The sequence below is a fragment of the Hyperolius riggenbachi genome, chromosome 7 (assembly GCF_040937935.1).
Source record: "Hyperolius riggenbachi isolate aHypRig1 chromosome 7, aHypRig1.pri, whole genome shotgun sequence".
NCBI lineage: Eukaryota > Metazoa > Chordata > Amphibia > Anura > Hyperoliidae > Hyperolius > Hyperolius riggenbachi.
Window position 1 is genome coordinate 137795200 of NC_090652.1, and position 21812 is coordinate 137817011.

The following is a 21812-nucleotide window of genomic DNA, read 5'->3' on the forward strand; positions in this document are numbered from 1 at the left end:
ATGCTGGGTACACATAATGCAATTTCCCGTCTGCCAGACCGACCGACAATGGGATCGATCAGTAGCAGTTTGGATACAGATAATAATGGAGGACAGCGGACATTGGTAATGAAGGGCAAAGTGAAGCATTCACACAGCAGGGCACAGGGCTGTGCTCATACCTGACTCAGAGCTGCTCCATGCTCTGTACACACGCTGCTGCTACATCCAAAGATAACTGTATCCGGGAAAGAAAGTGGCGGTGCTGTGAGCTGCAGCATTCCTGCAGATATTCTGGTGTCTCACTTGTGCCTGACCCCAGACACTGCACCGGCCGCGGTCTGAGGGGGGACTCTGGGCAGCTGTAATACACCCCCCCCCCCCTTCCCCGCGATTGCCTATGACTTTATCGAACATTTGATAATTTACCTCATGAGTAAAATCTGAATCTTGAATTCACTAAGGTGTTATAGATTTATTGAACATTTTATGGATAAAACATCCAATAAATCTATAACACTTTAGTGAATTCAAAATTGGATTTTACTCATGAGGTAAATTATCAAACATTCAATAAAGTGTTTGATAAGCTTAGTGAATTGAGAAGTGTGTTACTGCCCTCAAGGACAGGGCTGTGGGGTTGGCATAAAAATCATCTGACTCCTGAACTCAGACTCCCCAGCTCTTGCAGGGCTGTAGAGTCTACAAAAATCATCTGAATCCAACTCCGTTTATCAAACCTCTGACTCCATGTACCCAAAAATTGCTCAGACTCCGACTCCTCAACAACACAGCCCTGCTCAAGGGCTCTATGCTCAGCACATAATCGGCTCCAGTCAAATCACAAGAAAAAAAAAAATAATCTCGTGGAGACCCAGAACCACTAGTAACGCAACACGCTAAAAGACTCCAAAAAGCCTTATAACTTAAAAGCCAAGCTAAATATAATTTTGCCTTCTTAAAACATGAGGCATTTGAGATAATTCAGTTGTAAGTGAGCAACTGTGGTTTCCCATGATGCATCACTCCCAAATATTTAACAAGGATATCTTTTATACCCCTGAATGCAAGGCGCACATCCCAAACCACTGGTGTATAGAATAGTAAGAGTCTACACCAGCTGTCCTGGATGTATGCCTGGCTTTCAGGGGCATAAAGGGAGGATTTGCATATTAGAGAATGATGCATGATGGGAAACCACAGTTACTCACTTAAAACTGAATGATCGCAAATACCTTCTGTTTTAAGACAGAAAAAAAAAAAAAAATAATAACTTAGGTAAAGTTTGTAGTCACTAATTATTTCTAAATAGAACTTGTGCATATGAGAAATGCATTTGTTAATGCAAATGAGGTCTGACAATCACAATTGACAAACTTTTACATATACGATTCAATGGATGATTTTCGAAGCAACATAATAATGTGAGGAGATATAAAGTGCCAAGACACATGATTTTCCCATTCAATTCCCAGCAGATTCTATTATTCTGATTATATCTGCAGAATGCACCCGTCAATGAGCGCCTGATCAAGGATATGTGCGCCAAGCACCATGCATGCGAAGTGGCAGTTGACTCGCCCAGCTGGCGGAGGGGCGCTGTGGGGGACTGTCACATAGTGACAGCGTGGACACAGGGCGGCTGCAGGAGGCTGGTAGAAGCCCTAGGTAAGTTAAAGTGAACTCAAGGTGAAAATAAACTGATGCGATAGAACAATTGTATTTATCCTCCTACTCCTAAAAAGGACTTTTAAAAGTATCCCAGGGTTTTATTTTATATATAAACATTTAAAAAGTAGGTAGAATGTTTTACTGTCTCTAATCAGTGGCAGCCCGTTAAAGAGAAACTCCGACCAAGAATTGAATTTTATCCCAATCAGTAGCTGATACCCCCTTTTACATGAGAAATCTATTCCTTTTCACAAACAGACCATCAGGGGGCGCTATATGGCTGATATTGTGGTGAAACCCCTCCCACAAGAAGCTCTGAGTACCGCGGTACTCTGGGCAAACTGCCACACTGTAACAATGTTCACAGACAGGAAATGGCTGTTTACAGCTGTCTGTAACAGCCAAAACAGCTAGGAGCAGCTTACATAACCTGCCCACAGTAAAAATGTCACCACGTGATAAATGTCAGTATGTAAATCTGGGAGAGGAAAGATTTTACAATGAGCAAACACTGACTAAATCATTTATACATAATTATTGTAAAAATGAAGCACTTTTTTTATTACATTATTTTCACTGGAGTTCCTCTTTAAGTGTCCCAGAGTTAGAAAAAGGTCAATAGTTCATGGCCCATATGCAATTCTCTTTTTCACCTGAGTTTTCTCCTGGGTGATATTTTTAATTTATTTGTCAATAAAATGCATTTTAAGCCATCAGAAAGCAAGAAAATGCTCAAAATAATGTTAATAGTGCTTTTTCATTTACTTTTTGGTAATTTTTTTCTTTGAAAAGTGCTGGAAAGTTATTTTAATTTGAAGATGAAAAATTATCTCCTAGGAGAAAACTCAGGTGAAAAAGTGAATTGCATATGGCCCATGTTTTATCTCTCCTGGTCCTCAGAAGTTGTATTCTGCCAGGAAAACTTGTATGGGTGTATTTACTTATCAGTTTACTATATTTTCAACAAGGTGTCAAAAAGAAAGACACAGTCCCTTCAATGCCTAGAAATTAACTATTTCAGGCAGCACCATTAAGTAAAACAGCCTGATTATTAATATTTTGTACTGTATACACCCCGTTTATCTCTTGTCACATATTGACTCGGGTACACTAGTTCTACAGATTCAGCCTATGGGGTGCCTCCTGCTGGTAGTCCCTCATCTCACACAAGATTGTTTTGGTGAACAAAAAAAAAAAAAAAAAAAAAAAACACACAAAAAAAAAATTAAGACCTACATACAAAAAAATAAAAGCATATGTATTACAAAACACACACACAGACAGACAGTCCCCTACTTTGACTAATTATTAGAGTTGAACCATGGCATATATACAAACAAAGTGGTCTCCATGTACGAAATATATAGTACCATTTTGGTTATTACAGGTTAAAGTAGCATATAAAGTGTTAGGTTGCTTAAAACATTGAAAGTACATTGAAAAACATCCAAAACATTTAGACTATGTCCAAATCCAGTCCGTAAATACCGTATTTTATCCACATTTCACTCTGCATAACACATGACCCGGCACAGAAATGTTCCTCCTGCACTTGGCTGACCAGTGACAGGGAATGTCCTCCCCGCTAATTGAAAGCAACAGCCATGACTATATAGGGTAGGAATGACCAATGAGATGCATAATTCTACATTAACACTGAATTATTTGCAAGTAGGATAGGATTTCACTCACTGAAACGCCATAGTCTTCTATAGTGTTTGTCACCTAAAGGAATGCAATAAGGCTTCAAGAAAGATCTTTAATGCAAAAATGCAAGGCAATAATTTTGGGCCTTAGGCCCGGTTCACATTAGCGGTCGCCGTCCGGAATCGCCGTGCCGGAGCCGGACCGCATGCGGAACGGACGGAACGGACGCACGGCATAGCAATGAAAGTCTATGCGTCCGTTCACATGCGTCCGTTTTGTCCGGACCGGAGCCGGACCGGATCCGGACTCCGGCATAAGACCCAACATGCGCTATTTTTTGGTCCGGCTCCTCCGGCAGCCGTATCCGGAGCGGAGCCGGACTGTTGCATCCGGCCTATACAAACCAATGAGAACCGGAGAGCGCACAACACACTGGCTATAAAAACCGGACGTTCTATCCCACTTCGTATGCATTTTGGATGGGGACCACATGGGCCCAGCGTTCACAGAGTGGGGCAGCAGCGATTTCATGCTGGAGCTTTGGCAGCAACATGTCTGATTGGCAGCAACATGTCTGATATGTCTGAACGAGGAGGTGAACAACAGGAAGGAGAGAATTCCCAGGTATACGAGTAAAAAATGACTGGATCCATGGTCCCAACTGCAGTCTCTGTATCCACGGATGGTCTCCAACAATGACCCCAGAGCTTCTGCTGACCTCCCAGACCCCAGGTATTTACAGGTTGTTATCTCTTTAAGAAACCAGATCCGGACCGCAACCGTGTTCACACCGCACGGAAAACGGATGCAAACGGACCGGATCCGGATAGGAACCGTACGGATCAGGTCCGGTCCGGATGCGGTCCGGACATCCGGTGCGGTTTTTACAAAACCGCAAGTGTGAACGGGGCCTTAGTCCTCAGCTGCACAGTGTTCCTAAATATCAGAAAAAGCCAACAGCATAAAAAAAAAAAATACAGCTTTCTGGCAACTGGCCAGTTACATTACTTGGTAGACAAGTGATGCGCTAATCAGATGTAAGCAGCTGCTTAGCCCAATAAACAAACTAGGAAGTATGTAAACTCAACACCCTTTAATGGTCAGATTTGTATATTTTGGTAATAGAACAGTGGGCCTTGTGCATATCCATAGCCAATGAAGGAACGGACCACTTTTCATACACAATCTTACATTCTGCTCACATACATTGGAAAATGGGAAGGTAGCCTGTGATCAGCAAGATTGTTCTGCAAGTTTTGCAGAATCTGCTGTTATTTTAACACTGAAGCATGACTTTGCTAGAAGAAAATATACTGTGCAGTGGGATACACATGCTAAAAGAAAATACTGTGCAGTACGATACATGATCAGGGGTTACCAGTGCAAACTGCACATCATAATAAAAATCAGTAGTTGCAGCAACACAGCTGAATGAAATGCAGTGAAAAAAAATACAAAGAAAGCAAAGAGTTGTGCTTTGGGGATCTTCTATTGGCCACATTCCTGTTGTGACACCTTTTTAAAACTGAACTTCCCACCTAATCTGGAAGCAGAACGGCATCTTTGAGAGACATCGATCTTTTACCAGTGATAGTCATATGAATTAGGCGGGGACACACTCACACAGCATCTCTATTTTTGTTTTTGTAACGGGTTAACGTTTTTACATTGAAAATTTCCCAGTCCTCAATAAACTGGAGCATGTGCAGGATTGTGCTGGAACAACAGGTTCAACCTATGGAGGCAGCTTTAGAAAGTCTAAAAGTAGCCATACACTGGTCGATTTACCATCAGATCGACCAACAGATAGATCCCTCTCTGATCGAATCTGATCAGAGAGGGATCGTATGGCTGCCTTTACGACAAACAGATTGTGAATCGATTTCAGCATGAAATCGATTAACCATCTGTGAAGCTGCCACCCATCAACCCTCTCCCTCCCCCACCCCCTGCGCTATACATTACCTGCTCCACCTGCGCAAGTCTTCCGGTCTCCGCTGTCTTCTCCACGCTGGGCTTAGAGTCCGGCTGGCTTCACTGAACTTCCTGTCCAGGTAACAGTGCCGGGACAGGAAGTTCAGTGAAGCCAGTCGGACTCTGAGCCCAGTGCAGAGAAGACAGCGGAGAGAGCTGGGACACGCGCCGGCGGAACAGGTAATGTATGTATGTATGTATTGCAGCTAGCATCGGTCATTTGAACGCCGCTATCGACGCACTCCCGGCCCGCCGGCGATCGAGCAAATTCTTCAGCACGGATCGACAGGAATGATTGATTTCGGACAGAAAGCGATCGTTCCATCAGCGTTTGCGCAACAATTTCACAGCAGATTCGATCTGCTGTATATCGGCGGGAAAATAGTTAGGTGTATGGACCACTTAAAAGTATCTGCTGCTAACATCTTGGTGCCAGATACCATAGAATATTTGAGATGTTGGGAGTCCATGCCTCGACAGGTCAGATGTGTTCTGTCAGCACAAGGAGGACCTATACAATATTAAAGGACACCTGAAATGAAAGGGATATTTGCTTTTAATCCAGTTGCCTGGCAGTCCTGAAAACAAGCATGTGGATATTCTGCATGCTTGTTCAAGGTCTATGGCTGGCTAAAAAGTATTATAGGAAGGATCAGCAGGACAGCCAGGCAATTTAATATTCCCCCAAATTTGCAGCGACACCCTCTGCACCCCAACCAGTCAACCCTCACAAAAATGTTTTATTTATTTTTTTGAAGGGGGGGGGGGGGGCTTTAAATAATCACAGGGTGTCAAATTCCCTAGGTATGCCACTGCTCCATATTATCAAGTTACTAAATATCCACTGTATCCCCCCCCCCCCCCCCCTCTTAAAAGTAGAAAGAAAAGTTCAAAAAAAGTGCTGGAAAAGCTCTACAAGCAAACCTAATTCACTCCCGATTTAACCACATAGTCAACACAAAGAGTCTCCAGTTCTTATGGGTCTGATGTGAGGTTTCCACGAAATAATCACTAGGTCAGTCAGCAACCCCATGGGGCTCCTATCACAGTTATCCACTTGAAGGAATGCAGTGATCACAAATTGTTCAATACTGATGAAAGCTTGTCTTCATGAATGCCTCATTAGCGGTTACAGTCACAAACAAACATAAGCAATTACCAGGGTTCATCACTTGCTGTTCTACTCATGGCGTCAGATACGGCATGACCAATTGGTCTTGCATGGCACCCAAGGTTAAGTTTACTGATGACAACTCTGCCTCTGTTTTGATTCTGCTCCCTCCTCCTTCTTCCCTCTACTCTACAAACATTGCCCTGGCAACAGCTGAGTCACTTCAGCAGAAAAGGAGGAGGTTGCCGAGTGAAGGCACATGCCTCAGAGACCTTAAGCTAGCAATAATTACATTTGCCCTTAGGCCTGGAACCCACTGAAAACCGCAAACGCAAAACGCAACCGCTAGCGTTTTGTCTGAGCGGTTTGCAAGCGGATTCATGCGCGTTTTTGGTCGTGTTTTGCAACATTGTATTTTTTTCCCCAGCGGGTGCCTAGCGTTTTGCGTTTTTATGCTGATTGGTCCTGTGAATTATTTTTCATTTTGTTACAGTGTGCTGAACCGCAAAACACTAGCAAAACCGCTCAGTTTAGGTTTTGCTGAGCGTTTCTGCTAGCGTTTCAATACTTTACATTGAAGCGCTAACGCTCCCAAAATGCTGCAGGTCCTGCGTTTGCGTTTCTGGGAAACGCAAACGCTCCTGTGGAAGTTGCCCCATCCATTAACATTAGCCCAGCGTTTTGGCAAACTGCTAGCATATCGCAGTGCTGCCAAAACGCTGCCAAAAACGCTCCTGTGGGTTCCAGCCCTCAAAGCGGATCAGAGATGAAAAACTAACTAGAACAAGTAACTTGTCTATACAATATATCTTATCTAAAGTTTAGATCATTTACACAGCAAATCTAGCTGCAAACAGCTTCAACACTTTATGATTGATTATTCCTGTGATAGCAGTGTGGCAGCCATGTTTTGTTTGTCACATTACACACATGCAAGTTAATAGCATCTCCAGCCCTCAGCCTGTGAAAACTTCACTCCCCTCTCCTCCTACCTCCTCCCCTCTGCCTCTGAAATCTCTGGCTAGTAAGCTCCTCCGCCTGCTCAGACTGAGCTCCCATAAGCCCTTGCTACTAAGGCTCAGAGTGACAAATCTCTCTGGAGAAGCTGTGGGCGAGCCTTGTTTAGTTTATATGGAATTAGATTAAAAACAAAATAAAAAAAAAAAAAAAAAAAAGTATTTGACATGAGGAATCCTACCTAATTCAACACAAGTGTCCCTGCGTCCTGTCCGTGCTTTTGCACTACTGCGCATGTCCAGCACTGACAGCCGTTAGGACAGGACGCACGTGGACAGGTGGCCAACCAGCCGAGCGAGAGCGTGCGACCAGCGGGCGTGTGCTCGCGGACGGCGGGTGCGCGCACACGCGGCATGCGGTAATGACAGAACTGTTCTCTGCAGTGACACACCAAAAATGTGTGGGGTTGCTTTAAAATGTTATTTTATGTAACTAAGAGTAGTTATGGAAATTTTAGTTTTGGGAATATAATCCCACCTATAGAAAAGGGAAGACTAATCTAGGCTCAGTTTATTGAGCTCAGTGTTCAGCCAAGTATCACATAGACTGAAGACTAGATGTAGTTTGTTCAAGAAACTGCTTGTGTGTACAGTATATATAATATAGAACACTAGCAAAAGCTTGACTGTTTACACTGATCTTAAGTGTTCCATTTTTGTCACTGGTAATATGATGCTAGAATTGTGCCATCCTATTTGTACAGTGGACAAAATACGGGCACCTTTCCCAGGCTGTGGGACTATGAAATCTAACCGTTGAATACACGGTCAAGCCAGTATGGCCATATGAAGTTTTCTGTGCAGTGCACTTTACAATATGGGCTTTAAAAGTCAGCTATTTTCTCTGGCTCTTCTCTCTAACAGTGGGAAGGTTTAAAAAAAAAAAAAACACACCAAAAGACCGCTCTCACCGAGTCGGGACAGTGCAAGGACCAGGACAGCCAATCCGACAGTAAATAGGAGAAAAAAGTGCCCGCACGATGTCCTAAAATCCAATCCTTTAATGTGGACGTATCCAAACTTGATCACATATCTTCACACACACACACCTCTAGTGGGAAGGTTTATTACTTATAAATCCTGTGCATGAAGATATGCTGTAAAGTGCATGCAGGAAGTGAGCTAGAACAATAAAGTCACACAGCAAAGCTACACATAGCCCTCGGGAAATATGAGAAAGTCCTCCAGAATGATACAATGGGTGGGGCCGTGCATTAATTTCTTGTATGTGGTTAGACTGGAACAGCAAGATAAAACGCAATGGAAACAGACACTATAAGCCAACTAACTAACTAAGCTACACAAATGCTTTGTGACTTACTGGCACATAAAATGAGAAACGGCTTTTCCGAATAATAACTACTCTAGGCAGCCAGAATAAAAAAAGTTAAGCTGGCCATACACAGATTTCAACCAATGTTCCAAAACGACAGATTCCTTTCTAATCGGTTCAGAAGGAATCGATTCCTAACATACACAGCACATCAATTTCCAATAGGTTCTAGCAGACAATCTATTGAAAATCGTGCAAAACTACAGAGTTGCACTGTTTGATGCACTGCAAAGCTATAGGCCATCGATCTGCCAATACTCTTGCCACACCACCAATTTTCCATTCTGTCCAATCGATAAAATTGGTTATATTAGGGAATCAATTCTCAGCAGATGGATCGAATCTGCAAGGAATTGAATGGGAAACCTGATGAGTGTATGGCCAGTTGCCTGACTCTCCTGGTTATCCTGTGTCTCTAATACTTTTAGTCACAGCCCCTGAACAAGCATGCAAATCTAGTGCTCTGACTGAAGTCAGACTGGATTAGCTGAATGCCTGTTTCAGGTGTGTAATATAGCAACTACTGGAGCTAAACAGATCAGCAGGACTGCCAGGCAACTGGTATTGTTTAAAAAGAAACATCCATATCCCTCCCAGTTTAGGTTCCCTATAAGCCCTTGCTACTGTCTGAAAATGCCAAGGCACTCTGAAAAGCTGTGGGCAAGGCTTGTTTAGTTTATAGGGAATTAGAGTATTAAAACAAAAAAAGTATTTGGCTTGAGGAATGCCCTATAAACAATATGAAAGGAACACAATTATGCAATGAGTAAAAAGTTTATCTCGGATCCACTTTAAGGCAGATTTATTTAAAATTTGCCATTTATTAACCTTTTGTTACTTTGTGCCCCAGGATGAATTAATTTGCTGTAATGGCTGCAAAACCTTTAGCTAGCACTAGGGTAGCTAGTACAAGTGTCCGGCACCCCCCAATCCCCTAATCCAGCCAGTTTATACATTACCCAGCCTGGCTCCAGCGATCGGCGCAGTCTCCCCGGGCAGCTCCAGTCTTCACTATGGGGAGGATCGCACATGACGTCACCGACGTCATGCGCAAACCCGATCCTCCCCATAGAGAGACCGGAGCTGTGCGGTGAGACTGCGCTGATCGATGGATCCAGGCTGGGTAAACGGGGGGGGGGGGGGGGGAATTGCAGTGGATCCGGGGGGTGCTGGACACTTGTACTAGCTAGCCTAGTGCTAGCTAAAGGTTTTGCAGCCATTGCAGGAAATTAATTAATCCTGGGGCACTCCTGAGGAAAGAGAGCCGTATGCCCGGCACAGTATCTGGCATACCGCTAAGGAGGTTAATACACAGACACTCAGTTACATTTTATAACCAGGTATAACAAAAATCTACAAATAAGAAGGACCTCTGATTAAGAACATGGTTGCAAATCACTGCTTGAATCTCCTGCCGCAGAGCGCTTCAGAATACTTTGGGAGCCGAGTGCTCCTGAAGACAGGCGGCTCTTTACTGCACCTGCATGGGCGTGCGAGAGAGCGTGCTCGAGCAGGCACAGTATGGAGCCGCACGTCTTAGTGAGCACTCAGGCTCCCGAAGCCTCCTTCAGTGCAGATAGAGCAGTACTTGACCAAATTGGTGTAATACTGCTACGGGGGAGCCAGCGCTGGAACGGGGACCAGAGAGGGAAAGCTCTATAGGACCAAGAGCCTTCCCTCTCCTTAAGTATCTGGCTATTTATTTTTGTGGGGGTTTTTTTTTTCAATTCCCACTGACTTTAAAAGGGAAGGAGAGGGGTGAAGAAAAGGAGGGAATGAAAGGCTCATAGAAGGGAACATCTAAGCAAGCCTGCCTCTTCCTGTGTACAATTTGACTTTAGCCAAAAATCTAAATTTTCAAGCTGTGAATACAGGGATCAGAGGGAACAGGAAGGGGAACAAAACGCACAGAGGCACGTGGATTTAGCAGGAGCATACCTCCTTGCGTCAGGTGTGCTTTATGTGCAGCGTGCAGAAGCTGTGCACGACGGATGACCACATAACTGTGCAAAGCTGTTCACTGGACCAGATTTCAGCTAAAACCAGATAGACCGTGAACAGTGATAAAATGAGACACTCCTTGACAGAAAATCTATGGATCATGGAGAAAGTAAAAAAATACACTTAAAGAGAACCCGAGGTGGGTTTGAAGAATATTATCTGCATATAGAGGCTGGATCTGCCTATACAGCCCAGCCTCTGTTGCTTTCCCAAACCCCCCTAAGGTCCCCCTGCACTCTGCAATCCCTCATAAATCACAGCCACACTGCTGACAAACAGCTTGTCAGAGCTGGCTGTGTTTATCTCTATAGTGTCAGTCTGCTGCTCTCCCCGCCTCCTGCAGAACTCCAGTCCCCGCCTGCATCCCTTCCCTCCCTGTTGATTGGAGGGAAGGGACAGGGGCAGGGACCGGAGCTATGCAGGAGGCGGGGGAGCAGCTGAGACTGACACTACAGATGTAAACACAGCCTCACAGCAATGCTGTGATTTATGAGGGATTGCAGAGTGCAGGGGGACTTTAGTGGGGTTTGGGATAGCAACAGAGGCTGGGCTGTATAGGCAGATTCAGCCTCTGTATGCAGATAACATTCTTTAAACACACCTCGGGTTCTCTTTAAAGTGTAGAGTGGCCTTTAAATAAAGCCAGAAGACAAAATGGAGGCATTGCATAGAGCCATTAAAGGACAACTGTAGTGAGCGATATATGGAGGCTGCCATATTCCTTTCCTTTTAAACAATACCAGTTGCCTGGCTGCGCTGCTGATCTATTTGGCTGCAGTAGTGTTTGAATAACACCAGAAACAAGCATGAAGCTAATCTTGTCAGATCTGACAATATCAGAAACACCTGATCTGCATATGCTTGTTCAGGGTCTATGGCGAAATGTATTGGAGGCAGGAGGATCAGAAGGACAGCCAGGAAACTGGTATTGCTTGCAAAGGAAATAAATATGGCAGCCTCCTTATCCCTTTCACTTCAGTTGCCCTTTAAAGGGGTTCTGTAGCGCTTTATAAAAACAAAAACTGTCACTTACCTGGGGCTTCTACCGGCCCCCTGCAGACATCTTGTCCATGCCGGTCCTCAAGAATCCTCCGTTCCCCGCTGCGGGTCACATCCAATTTTTTGTCTAACTAAGACGAATGTCACTACGGCTGCGCTTCCTTGGCCGTGCCCATGCTCACTCACGTCTCCGGGAGCTTACTGCTCAGTACGTAGTTTTTCTTGTACTGCGCCTGTGCAGTAAGCTCCTGAGGATGGCCATGTAGCCACAGTGACATTTGTCTAGTTAGACGAATAATTGGATGTGACCCGCAGCGAGGAACGGAGGATTCTTGAGGACTGGCGCGGGACAAGATGTCTGCAGGGGGCCGGGAGAAGCCCAAAGTAAGTGACAGTTTTTATAAAGCGCTACAGAACCCCTTTAGCCTACTTACACACCAAGATGTTGCGTTTTAGGGGACGTTATGGTCGCATAACGTGCCCCTATCGCAATGTATGGTGGTATTGAAGTTAGACGTCAGATTGAGCTGCGTTATGCAGCTCTCAAAGCAGCCGCTCCAGGATAGAAAAAGATCCGGATCTTTGAACCGAATAATTTGAATCATTTTACTAGGGAAGCAGACTGGGGGTGAAATGATTAGCAGGACAGGACTTTCCCTGCACTGTACATTCTGTATGTTCCGGTTTCTTCCAGACAGACATCCACTGTGAACCAAATCTTTCATTGTGATGATCTGGGTAATTCGACTCAGAAAAAAGATCCGGATCAAATGAACGATTCGTTCATGATCCGGACAACACTACAGTCCTACCACAAGTCTCTGCAGTGCAGTGAATATTAATTAGCCATGTGGCTGGCCGCTGAAGAGGAGGGGAGACCTCCTCCTCCTCCAACATTACTGAGCATGTGCAAGCAGTCTAACGCTGCTTAGCCCATTAAAACGTACAGCATGCAGCACTTTGTTTAAGCGTGCTGCTTTACTATCTAACGCAACGTGAGTTAGGCTGCGTTACTGGCTACTGTGAAACCAGCCTTAACCTCCTGAGCGGTATGGACGAGCTCAGCTCGTCCATTACCGCCGGAGGGTGCCGCTCAGGCCCTGCTGGGCCGATTTTCGCAAAATAAAAAGCAGCACACGCAGCCGGCACTTTGCCAGCCACGTGTGCTACCTGATCGCCGCCGCTCTGCGGCGATCCGCCGCGAGCAGCGTCGAAAGAGGGTCCCCGCAGCCGCCCGAGCCCTGCGCAGCCGGACCAATCAGTTCCGGCCAGCGCTAAGGGCTGGATCGGAGGCGGCTGACGTCCATGACGTCACTCCGCTCATCGCCATGGCGACGAGAAAAGCAAAACAAGGAGGGCCGCTCATCGCGGCCCTTCTTGTTACTTCTGATCGCCGGAGACGATCAGAAATATGCGGCAGGAGCGCCCTCTAGTGGGCTTTCATGCAGCCAACTTTCAGTTGGCTGCATGAAATAGATTTTTTTTTATAAAAAAAAAAAAAAAAAAAACCCTCCCGCAGCCGCCCTGGCGATCTTAATAGAACGCCGGAGAGGTTAAAGAGACTCTGAAGCGAGAATAAATCTCGCTTCAGAGCTCATAGTTAGCAGGGGCATGTGTGCCCCTGCTAAACCGCCGCTATCGCGCTGCTAAACGGGGGTCCCTTCACCCCCAAACCCCCCACTGCAACACTTGGTCGCAGACTTGGTCGCTCCTGAAGGCAGGGCTAACGGCTGCAGCCCTGCCTCCAGTCGCGTCTATCAGCGGCGCATCGCCGCCTCTCCCCCGCCCCTCTCAGTGAAGGAAGACTGAGAGGGGCGGGGAGAGGCGGAGATATGCGCTGACAGACGCGCGTGGGGCAGGGCTACGGCGGTAAGCCCTGCCCCAACCAGGAAGCACTCCCCCGCTGCACCGATGGGATTTGGGGGTAAAGGGACCCCTGTTTAGCGGCGCGATAGCGGCGGTTTAGCAGGGGCACACATGCCCCTGCTATCTATGAGGTCTGAAGCGAGATTTATTCTCGCTTCAGACTCTCTTTAAGGCTCATTGTCCGGTTATGATAAGCAATGGGAAAATTAAAGTCTCTGTCTATGCAAAAAAATGTATCAAACTTTCACTACAGTAGTAACAGAAAACTATGCTATTAAAAAATGAGACTAGACACCTTAATATTAACAGGATGCCTGCGGACATCAGCCTGTAGATGCCACCTTATTTGGACATGTGAGTGACTGACAGGCTGAGGTTTGGCCACACACCCCATCCCACAATGCAATGCAGTAGAGAGAAACAAAGATTTTTTAAGTCTTCACAGCTCAACAACAGTCATGCAATTGATTCCCACCAAAAGCTGGATAGTGCAATGGTTAAAAGCTTTGCCTCTGACACAGGAGACCTGGGTTCAAATCTTGGTTCCAGTTCAGTAAGCCAGCATCTATTCAGTAGGAGACTTTGGGCAAAACTCCCTAACACGGTTACTGCCTATATAGAGCACGCCCTAGTGGCTGCAGCCCTGGCACTTTAAGTCTGCCAGGAGAAAAGCACAATATATGTTATCTGTCTTTGTCAAAATTGGTCTTCGGCTATGATAATCAGCAGCCTTCATGTTAATTGCAGTTCAGGTTTCCTTTAAAGAATATTAAAGCGGCTATAGTTACGATCAGGGTGAGTGTTAAACACCAGGCATGAAAGTATTCAGGCTAGGCGTCAGGTGGGTCAAGGTCAAGTTTCATTACCCAAATATACAGCACCCAAATGAAATAGCATCCAGTTATCAGCACACCTTTGAAATGTATGCAATTAAAAAAAAAAAACGGTGTACTAAAAAGGAAAAAAAAAAAAGTTGTATGCCCAAAGATGAAGATAGCACCGGTAATATATTTCTTGCTCAAATTTCTCTCATTATACTAACAGTGTACAGGATCTTCTCAAAAAATTAGCATATTGTAATAAAGTTCATTATTTTCTGTAATGTACTGATAAACTTTAGACTTTGATATATTTAAGATTCATTACACACAACTGAAGTAGTTCAAAGCCTTTTATTGTTTTAATATTGAGGATTTTGGCATACAGCTCATGAAAACCCAAAATTCCTATCTCAAAAAATTAGCAGATCACGAAAAGGTTCTCTAAACGAGCTATTAACCTAATCATCTGAATCAACTAGTTAACTCTAAACACCTGCAAAAGATTCCTGAGGCTTTTAAAACTCCCAGCCTGGTTCATTGCTCAAAACCGCAATCATGGGTAAGACTGCCGACCTGACTGCTGTCCAGAAGGCCATCATTGACACCCTAAAGCAAGAGGGTAAGACACAGAAACAAATTTCTGAACGAATAGGCTGTTCCCAGAGTGCTGTATTAAGGCACCTCAGTGAGAAGTCTGTGGGAAGGAAAAAGTGTGGCAGAAAACGCTGCACAACGAGAAGAGGTGACCGGACCCTGAGGAAGATTGTGGAGAAGGACCGATTCCAGACCTTGGGGGACCTGCGGAAGCAGTGGACTGAGTCTGGAGTAGAAACATCCTGAGCCACCGTGTACAGGTGTGTGCAGGAAATGGACTACAGGTGCCGCATTCCCCAGGTCAAGCCACTTTTGAACCAGACAAGTGGCAGAAGTGCCTGACCTGGGCTACAGAGAAGCAGCACTGGACTGTTGCTCAGTGGTCCAAAGTACTTTTTCGGATGAAAGCAACATTTGCAGGTCATTCGGAAATCAAGGTGCCAGAGTCTTGAGGAAGACTGGGGAGAGGGAAATGCCAAAATGTCTGAAGTCCAGTGTCAAATACAGGTCAGGCGCTTCTGCCGCTGTTTCTCGTTCAAAAGTGGGTTTATCTGGGGAATGCGGCACCTGTAGCCCATTTCCTGTACATGCCTGTACATGGTGGCTCTGGATGTTTCTACTCCAGACTCAGTCCACTGCTTCCACAGGTCCCCCAAGGTCTGGAATCGGTCCATCTCTGCAATCTTCCTCAGAGTCCGGTCACCTCTTTTTGTTGTGCAGCGTTTTCTGCCACATTTTTTCCTTCCCACAGACTTCTCACTGAGGTGCCTTAATACAGCACTCTGGGAACAGCCTATTCATTCAGAAATTTCTTTCTGTGTCTTACCCTCTTGCTTGAGGGTGTCAATGATGGCCTTCTGGACAGCAGTCAGGTCGGCAGTCTTACCCATGATTGCGGTTTTGAGCAATGAACCAGGCTGGGAGTTTTAAAAGCCTCAGGAATCTTTTGCAGGTGTTTAGAGTTAATTAGTTGATTCAGATGATTAGGTTAATAGCTCGTTTAGAGAACCTTTTCGTGATATGCTAATTTTTTGAGATAGGAATTTTGGGTTTTCATGAGCTGTATGCCAAAATCATCAATATTAAAACAATAAAAGGCTTTAAACTACTTCAGTTGTGTGTAATGAATCTAAAATATATCAAAGTCTAAAGTTTATCAGTACATTACAGAAAATAATGAACTTTATCACAATATGCTATTTTTTTGAGAAGATCCTGTATATTATGGATACGGTTCATACCAACACTGTGTCTAGTATAAACTGGACCAGTATGAAAAGCACCTCTAGTTAATCGCCATATATTGCAAATGCCAGGCCTAGCCCAGCAGTGGCTGCTAAGAAAGAGCTATTTGTACCATGTTTGCATTCCTGCCACTGACATTTAGAAGTACCATTTTCCTTCCCATAAAGGAATATTTTACAACCAACTTGGTGATTTGCCAGGCAAAGAAAAAAAAATTGAAAACAATAAGCAGAATTAAAAAAAATGGAATCATTCCACCATTGATCAATAAATGTGTTCCAGCTAAACATACAACCATACTTACAAATTCCTCCTGTGTGTTAGCGTCTCCCAACTGGTGCAGCCAAATTATTTTCAACCACTGTAACACAAAAAGACCTTTTTAGCATTACTGTGTAGACCAACCAACAATAAAAAAAAAATTAAAAAAAAAAAAAGACAATGGATACATTGATGCCAATTATATCTTTAGTCCAAACATACACCTGCCAGTGCTACAATGACCACACGTTGCATCTCTTATGCCTGCATGCAGAAAACAAATTCCTAAATGGCACATCTGTGACAAATACTTCTGATTATAAAACTGCTGGTACCTCAGGTCATGTTTCTTTCCTTGTAAACACTGCTGATTGATTGGCAGTCCTGCTGATCCGAACGTCTGTCAGTGACCACACTCTGAAGCTTCAGAGTGTGGTCACCACCTCTCCATTACCAGCGGTCAGGCTGGATTCACTACCTTCAGCCTCCCATGTGAACAAGCCAATATTGTGCATCTGCTCTCCCAGCTTGCAAATTCTGTTTATAGATCAACTGAAGTGAGAGAAATATGAAGGCAGACATTTAGTTCCTTAAAACAATACCAGTTGCCTGGCAACCTGCTGATCTTTCATGCATCAGTAGAGTCTGAATCACACACCTGAAACAAGCATGCAGCAAATCCAGTCAAAAATCTGATCTGTATGCTTGTTCAGGATCTATGACTAAAGGGCCTATTTTCACTATGCCCCAATTGAGCTGAATCTGTGTTTTCCCGCATTTGAGTGGGCGGGGATACGCTGCCTGTCTAGTGGCTTGCAATCCAGGGGTGAATCTGGATATCTGGGCAGCCGAATGCCTATAGCCGATTTGGGCAGAGGCTACGCAGCATAATGGGAGTGGAGACAGAATCCGGAACTGCTCCTAGTAGAAATAAGCCCTAAGGGCTGGAACCCACAGGAGCGCTTTTGGCAGCGTTTTGGCAGCACTGCGATACGCTAGCAGTTTGCCAAAACGCTGGGCTAATGTTAATGGATGGGGCAACTTCCACAGGAGCGTTTGCGTTTCCCAGAAACGCAAACGCAGGACCTGCAGCATTTTGGGAGCGTTAGCGCTTCAATGTAAAGTATTGAAACGCTAGCAGAAACGCTCAGCAAAACCTAAACTGAGCGGTTTTGCTAGCGTTTTGCGGTTAAGCACACTGTAACAAAATGAAAAATAATTCACAGGACCAATCAGGATAAAAACGCAAAACGCTAGGCACCCGCTGGGGAAAAAAATACAATGTTGCAAAACACGACCAAAAACGCGCATGAATCCGCTTGCAAACCGCTCAGACAAAACGCTAGCGGTTGCATTTTGCGTTTGCGGTTTTCAGTGGGTTCCAGGCCTAAAAGTATTACATGCAGAAAATCATCAGGACAGCCAGTCAATTTGCTCTGTTTAAAAAGGTAATATATATATGGCAGCCTCCATATCCCGCTCACTTAATGTTCCCTTCCCTTCATGAGGCAGGAAGATGGATCCCAGCTATGTCTCACAACAAGGAGCTTTCCCCGATCCATCTTCCTGCCGATAGACGAGATGGCACACGACGGGCACAAACAAGAGTTCAAGTGATCGTGGTACTTTGCGTGGGGGTCGTCGGAGATCTTGAAGATCCAATCCGCCTTGATGGTCATTGTAGCCAGGTATCGCCAAGCGTTGTTCGCGAAAAACATGCGCTTGTATCCACGTCACAAGGTTGTGGAAAAGAAAAAAACCCTACCGGTCACGGAAAAAAAAATGTGTAGTGGGTACGGGCCTTATGCTGGGAATACAAGGGTCAACCCGGCGGCCTAATTAGCCGCCGGATCGATTCCCGCTCGTCCCCGCGGGCGCTCCTCATCTTCCGCTCGATTCCCTGCTATTGTCCGCCTGCGGGGATCGAGCGGGGTCATCGGACCTGTCGAAAATCATCAATTGAGCCATCAGCGGCTCGATTGATAAGGAATAATCGCGCTGTGTATGCCCAGCATCAACCTTCTCAGTGCATGCCAGGAGTTTTCACAGATCTCAGTGCACGATTAAAACTAAAAACTGTACTGGTCTAAAGCCAAATTGTATTGTAATTATTTTGTCAAACATAAAAATGCTAGATATATTGTATACCAATATAAATCTCAATTGGCAATTTCATATTGAAAATAACCATTCTATTTAAAGCTTCTGCCAAACACAATTGCTGTAAACAGTGAAGACACTGTTTATTTACTTGCAACCATAGCAACAGCACTTTGCTTGTAAACCAGATTTTATAGAATATTTTCCTTCTCATGCAGTTGACTCACTGCCTCTTCCACAGGCTTGCCTACAGCTTGAGGTCAAATTACAGGCATCATCAGTCATTGTTTCGTCTATGGTGAAATAGTTGGAGAGAGAGTGTTCCATGCCTAGAGGAATCACAGGGAATGCCATGTTTCTCATTAAACTAACTGTACAATTATAGTAAGCAGACACTCCCACTTTGCACTCCTATAACTACAGACACAAATCAGCTGCCCATAGAAATGTTGTCGATATCACCCAGGCAACTGCTCTGCACCATGCAGGGACTCCAAAGCTATGTACGCACGCTAGATTAAACTGACAATAAAGACAACCTCGGGCAAGAATCTAGCGTATACATAGGAGAGAGTCCCCCCACCAGCATGCCAGTTCTTTAGCATCATCCCAGGTGGCCAAGGTCATAGCCCTACTACCCACACTGCCCACCGGAAGCCACTCTGTCCATCCTCCCCTTCCATAGAAACAGAAGACAACCTCTCGCAAGAATCTGTCGTGTGTAGAGTCCCTATCACTAGGATGCCGGTCGTTAAGGTGCGTACACACGTCCAACTTTTCTGAACAACTTTGTCGTCCGACTTGTCGTTTTAAAGGCTTGTAGTGCAAACAACAAGTCGTTCAGACGTCATGCACACACTGACCAGCAAAGCGGCTGATATGCTAATTTACATGTCGTTTAACCAACTTGATAATGGACAATAGACTGGATAGAACAATGGACTAGATTAAATGACTGAACTAATGACCGGTTTGAACTTCTGTTAGTTGGACAAATGATACAAAGCTGTTTGTACATATGTAGGGACCTAACAGTTGAAGGACAGTTAAGCCCCATACACACACTCAACAGCGGTCTTTAAAGAGAACCAGATATGATTAAAAAAAAGCTTTTATACATACCTGGGGCTTCCTCCAGCCCCATACGCACGGATCGCTCCCACGCCGCCGTGCTCTGCTGCCTGGATCCTCCGGTAACGGGTCCCGTCATTGCCACGAGTCGGCCAGTCGGCCGGCGGACGCGGCCGACTCTCCACATCACATGGCGCTCCCTCTATACCAGGTGGGTCCCCAACCTTTTTGAGCCCGGGGCCCTCTATCCCGACCAAAATTTTCTCTGGGGCCCCGGGAGGGGGGGGGGGGGGGGGGGGAATGGGGTGTTGGGAGGGGTGTGGTTAGTGGCGGCGGCAGCCCCCCCCTTTTTTCCCCGATTTTGAGTGTAGTATATAGGTAAGTAGGTATCTAGGTATAGTTGCCCCCAGTATAGGAAGCTAACACAGTTGCCCCTGTATAAGGACTATAGTTGCCCCAGTATAGTTACCCCAGTATAGCTAGTACAGTTACCCCAGTATAGCAAGTACAATTACCCCAGTATAGCAAGTTCAGTTAGCCTAGTATAGCTAGTACAGTTACCCCAGTATAGCTAGTAGTTAGCCTAGTACAGTTAGCCAAGTATAGCTAGTAGTTAGCCTAGTATAGCTAGTACAGTTAGCCCAGTGTAGCCAGCGGCCACCGCTCCTATTTATGAGCGGGCGGTCGCTTCCTTCCTTATATTCCCCATAGCTCCTCTCCTCCTGCAGCATCGGATCTCGTATTACAGCAGCGCTTCCCGCGTAGCTGCTGTAGGAAGGGAAGGAAGTAGGCTAGCGGCTTCCTGCATCGGCGATTGCCGTTACCATGGGAACCGCTGCCCCGCCTCCTTCCCTCCTTACAGCAGCCGCACAGGAGGCGCTGCTGTAATAAGAAATGCTGCAAAGCGGAGAGGGGCTATGGGGAATATAAGGAAGGAAGCGGCCGCCAGCTCATAAGGTAACAGGAGCGGCGGCCGTGGGGGGGTTGAAGAGGTAGAAAGGCCACATCCGCCGTGGCCCCCCGGAAATCTGCCCGCGGACCACGGCCCCCAGGTTGGGGACCTCTGCTCTATACAAGTACGCATGCGGCTGCCTACTGTGCAGCCTCATGCGTACGGGTATGGAGGGAGCCCCTGTGATGGACAATTGGCCGCGTCCGCCGGAAGTGACGGGCCCGGTACCGGCGGTTCTAGGAAGCGGAGGCTGGTGGCGTGGGAGCGATCCAGGCTTATGGGGCTGGAAGAAGCCCCAGGTATGTATAAAAGCCTTTTTCTATTTTTAGATTTTATCTCTCTCTGGTTCCCTTTAAGGTGTGTACACACACGCACTACTAAAGGAGAACGATGGGTCCGTCAGACCCTCCCGCTGGGCGGTTGTTCCTTCGACAGTAGTGCGTGTGTACAGTCTGTCTGCAGACTGATGAGGCTGTTTTTCGCTCAGCGGATTGTTCAGAAACAGCCTCATCAGTCTGCAGATAGACTGTACACACGCACTACTGTCGGGAGAACGACCGCCCAGCGGGAGGGTCTGACGGAGCCGTTCGCTTTAGTAGTGCGTGTGTATGCACCTTAAAGCTCTCACAACTTTTCTTGTGAAAAAAAAAAAAAATAAATAAATAAAATCTTGCTATTGTTCAAGCAGCTGATAAGACTGATAAGAAGTCAATTCAACAATTGGATTGACTTCTTATCAGTCTTATCAGCTGCTTGAACAATAGCAAGAGATTTTTTTTTAGGTGTTTCACAAGAAAAGTTGCGTGAGAGCCTAAAGGGGCCCATACACTGGTCGATTTCAGCCATCAACCGATCGATCGATTCTATAAAATCGATCGATTGATCAGAAATCGATTCTTTCAAATTCCCAAATCGATCGATTTGCGGCCGATTTCAATCGATCTGGCAGGGTGGAAAATCTTGGTCGATCTGTTGAGATGGCTTATTTTGCATTCGCCCTAATGGAAATCTGATGGCAAAAAAATGCCATCAGATCGATTTTCAATAGATTTCAAACTGAAATCTATTGGAAATCTGTTCCTAGTAAAAAAAATGTTCCTAAACACATCAGATAGATTTCTATCTGCTGCTAATCTAATAAGTGTATGGCTAACTTTATGCTGGGGACACA

The 21812-nt window shown here is 45.4% G+C and overlaps 1 protein-coding gene across 2 annotated transcripts in view; it reads right to left on the reverse strand.

Annotated features, from left to right (window-relative positions):
- Positions 1 to 21812, reverse strand: part of EMP2 (epithelial membrane protein 2) — a 92797-nt gene that overhangs the window by 34596 nt on the left and 36389 nt on the right. The window contains exon 2 of one of the 2 annotated variants that reach the window (XM_068244680.1): positions 16562 to 16618. The gene's annotated coding sequence lies outside the window, so the exon portion shown is untranslated. Of the gene's footprint in view, positions 1 to 6430; positions 6525 to 16561; positions 16619 to 21812 lie in introns of those variants that run through there. The other variant, XM_068244681.1, reaches the window with a different exon arrangement.